The sequence below is a fragment of the Hippoglossus hippoglossus genome, chromosome 24, assembly GCF_009819705.1.
Source record: "Hippoglossus hippoglossus isolate fHipHip1 chromosome 24, fHipHip1.pri, whole genome shotgun sequence".
In the NCBI taxonomy this organism is placed as follows: Eukaryota; Metazoa; Chordata; class Actinopteri; order Pleuronectiformes; family Pleuronectidae; genus Hippoglossus; species Hippoglossus hippoglossus.
Window position 1 is genome coordinate 20668316 of NC_047174.1, and position 4587 is coordinate 20672902.

Here is a 4587-nt window from a genome sequence, read left to right on the forward strand (position 1 = left end):
TAAAAACTGGAACCGAAACGACTTTTCTGAGGGAGCAGGACCAGGCGGCGGACTCCGGTCACTTTTTGACAATGTTTTACATAGTTTCGTATAGCACCAAAAACACGGAGAAGAAGTCTGCACTGAAACCAAAATAAAGACTTGACTGAGGAAGCAGCAGCGTGTCTTTCTGTGAATGTGCTTCTGTGTGTTGGCGTCAGACACGGGGGTTTAAGCAGCAGCAGCATCGGTTTGCTGGAGCAGGTCACGTCTCCAGCTCTGGTTCGATACGGGACGGGATTGCAGTTGTCTGCTGTTATTGGATTGATGGTGACAGGGATGATGGATGACCGGCCGCCGAATTCTACCAAACCAGCCCAGTCTGCAGCGGCGGCAGCTTTTACTCACTGCTGTTGTTTCTATAAAGCCTGTACAGTGTGTGCGTGTGTGCGTGTGTGCGTGTGTGTGTGTGTGTGTGTGTGTGTGTGTGTGTGCACATGTGTGTGCGCGACTGACAGAAATGTACAGAAATAAAAAAAAGTTACAGCGGTGTTCAAGTCCCATTGAAATATATATATATATATATATATGCCTATATACACCTGTTGGTCTCATTGGAACACTGATGATTTTTAGTTTTATCTCCCAACATTCACAGGAGAAAACAAATAAACACAGAATGTAGAAAAAAAATAAATAAATAAAGGCGCCGAGGAGCTCGTTTATCACTGTCAGCCTGTAACGATCCTCTGCGCTTTGTATTGACGAGCGGCGGCAGAACACACAGAGCAGCAGAGCTGCACCGGGTCGAAACCAACCTTCATCATTACTATCGAGGAATATTCAGTTTCATCAGCAGCAACACGCGCTCCATTACTTCAAACCTAGACTATTAATACGGTCTATAGGGCTAAATAATAACAATAACACCTAGATTATTATTATTATTATTATTATTATTATTTGTATTATTATTATTATTATTATTATCATTATTATTATTATTATTATTATTATTATTATTATTATTAGGTTCTTCTTGTTGTTTTTTGTTATTAATGAGTGTGAACGGAGTTTTACAGAGGATAAGGATCAGTCCCTTTTTTCCGACACCCTCTGTCTCACTGTCTTCAAATAAAACAAACACGGCCTATTTTCCTCCAAACTCCTCTTTTTAATTACCACTCGGAGCGAGCTGTTATTTGATGCCATTAGGTAAATATTCGTTGCTCAAAGGGAAGCGCGCAGGCCACATTAGTGCGAGCTGCTGCGAGGCCTATGGCCTCAGGTATGTTCGCTCCGCATAAAGGTGCAATATGATTATTATAATTGAAATAAAAATAGAAGTACAAATTATTTTTAAAAAGTGAGAGCGTACAGGCCGAGACTAATGTAATCGAATGAAACAGCGCACCGACCAGAGAATCAACTCTAGTCTCAAAGAAAATCAAAATCCATCACCGCGTGTTGTGTGATTGACATTGGTCTGTTTCCCACTTAATAATTATTGCAAAACTCTCTCTCATTCCTGTGGATAAAATACCCACAGACTGTGTTAACGAACATTTGCTCTCCCGAGCAGGAAGCCAGTGTAGCAGCAGCGTGAGGAGTGCGGAGGGAGAGGGAGGATTCTGGAGCTCAGCTCGAACAGGCCTAATTCATTCAGCCCCGCCGCCTGCGCTGGAGACAAATCCGTTTTGAAGGCTGCCGGAAACAGGCGCGTATCCGTATGAAATATGGGTCAGAGCTCCTGCAGAAAGCTGCATCACATGATGCACAAGGTCTGCTTCTTACTCCCAGTCCCGCCTAACGACAGCAGCAGTGTGTGATAGAAGGTGTACAGCAGGGAGAGGAAAACAAAGCACACTGCATTCAAATACACTGGGTCTCTGATGGCATCATGACAATGTGTTGATGTAGGTCACTGTGAACTCATACGCCTACTGTAATACAACATGCAGTATATTACAGAGACAGGCCGATAGGAAGAACTGAGTCACTAACAAATCTCCACATTAATAAAAAGTCACAGGGCCACAGTCACGTCATCGGAATATTTGAAATCTTAAATATATATACAACTGTGATATGGATTAACAAACACAGAAGAACAACGTGGATTGAGTCCCGAAAATGTGGTTTCAGTTTTAATTTCACATTGGTAATATTATGTGTAATGTCATTATTCATTTTCGTACAACCCACACCTATTATAGCCTAGACATACATCAAAAAGAATAATCGAAATTTAAAAAAATTCCAACAAGGAATTGATATTAGTGTTGTAGTGCATATAGGCCTAGACCAAATAACAAATAATAATACATATATAATGTGAATTTATACTCAACAATATGCAGCCAAAATTTAGAATCAAGTGGGAAGAGCTGCACGATGCATTAGACAATGTGCTTCTCCGGCAGCACTGAAGACTGTGGAGAGAGAAAAAACTCCACAGTTGTATAACTGTCGTATTTAAGCTCTGTCAGATTGGTTGTCATGAAAATAATAAGAGTGATATTTATAGATATAATGATGTCATTAGTGATAGGGTTAGGGTTAGGGTTAGCAGCTTATATTAAAATAAAATAGTAGAATGTACAGCCCACGTCATTCCTTTCAATGCAAGCCATGTAGTGCTGGTGTCCTCAGAGGAGCAGAGAGATAGAGTGATGGTGATGCTGGTCAGTCCTCCGACAGAACACTCATCTTCTCAATCATGTCTTCATCCTGTCTTCATCTTGTCAACAGGCCACAGCCACTGTCCCAGATATTTACTGCTGACATCACCACCACACATTACCTAATACATGCTGTGTATGCACCACCACTCCTCTCTTCTCTTCTCTTCTCTTCTCTTCTCTTCTCTTCTCTTCTCTTCTCCTCTCTTCTCTTCTCTTCTCTTCTCTTCTCTTCTCTTCTCTTCTCTTCTCTTCTCGTCTGTGGGGTTCAGTGCTGTGGGCTTCTGGGGTTAGAATGATTGTCCTCTAACCAGATGGTCAGTGATTCAAACCCAGTCTTTCCTAGTCCACATGCCGAAGTGTCCTTGGGCAAGATACTGAACCCCAATTTGTCTCTTCTCATAGAGAAAGTTCTGCACATAGATGAACTGTATGAATGTGTGTGTGTATGGGTTAATGTAAAACTGTACTGTAAAGTACTTTGAGTCGTTATCAGGTCTAGAAAAGCACTAAATAAATTCAGACCATTTACCATTTTGACAGTAGATACTATTCAAACACTGTATATGCAATCTGTGACCATCATGTCAGCATTTATATGTTAAACTGGTTACAACCCTCCCAAAAGGATCTTTATAAAGACAACCATTTCCAAATGACTCTATTACAGCAATTTATACTTTTAATGTCAGTCTGCTGCATGTCAGCAGTTTACCAGGTTTCACAGCTAAACCTCTGCAAACCAAATACTATGGGGGCAGTAACAGAGACCCAACATTCTCCAATGACCAAGTACATATGAGAGGGGAAATAAGAAAATCCCTTTTACAGCAACAGGACCAAACCTTGAACAGAACCAAACTCAGAGAGGGAGGCCACGACAGAGAGAGAAGACATAATACAACATCACAGTAATACTGTAATACGGCTAAGCAGTTTGGGGCAATGACTTTAATTACTACAATTTTGTCTGAGTTTACTGTAATGGCAGAACATTACAGGTCGGGTTCAGGTCTTTATGTCCTTGAGATATGCTGGAAGTGAAGCCCCCGGATCACATCCCTCTTTCTTTATTTACAAGTACAATTTGGTATAGTTTCCTTCCATGACAATGAGCTTGTTTCTTTCTCGAGGACATTAGAGTGAATGGGAAGTTTGGAGATTGGTTATCACTCGGCTAAAATATCTGGTGTAAACATTTAGCCTTTTACAGTAAAAAGAGGTTTAATCCCAGCTAAAGGACCAAGGTACATAAAGAGAGATTGATCATATAAAGTGAAGAACTGCTGACCAAGGGTAAAACTTTCTTGAGCAGTTTAGTTGTAATGACGTCTGAGGGACGAGTTGATGGTTTAGATGAAGAAATTGTTAGTTAGCATAGTTGAAGTATAATGGGAAAGATAACAGTCTAAATATATGAAGATTTACAACTGGGTCTTAGGTGTCTGTGTTTGAAGATGGTTGAAGGCAGAAGGTTGAAATGAAGTTGTCACTACTGAGAGTCATAGGGATACACGGGGTCAATAGAGCTATAACAAAGTGGGATTCTTTGGGTTTGATGGATCATCAATTTTCGCTGCGTTTGCTAAAAACTTCCTGATTTGGGATTCAGTTTTTCTGAATTGCCAAAACACTAAATCCCATTCTCTGAACAAAATTGTCAACTGGCAAAACTTCTATCGAATTAATCACATTGTTGGCCAAACTCATACCATGTTATCAGCGTTAACACACAACCACTCAAGTTTGATCACACATATCCAATCATGTTACTTTAGGACCATAAAACACTAAACATCATGAATATTTCTGAAGGTCTACGGGCTGATTTGCTCATACATGAGCAGAGAGGTCATGAGCAGGCAGAGCATCAGAACACGTGAATGGTTTATCATTAACCAGCATCAACGTTTGCCTTCCAACACAC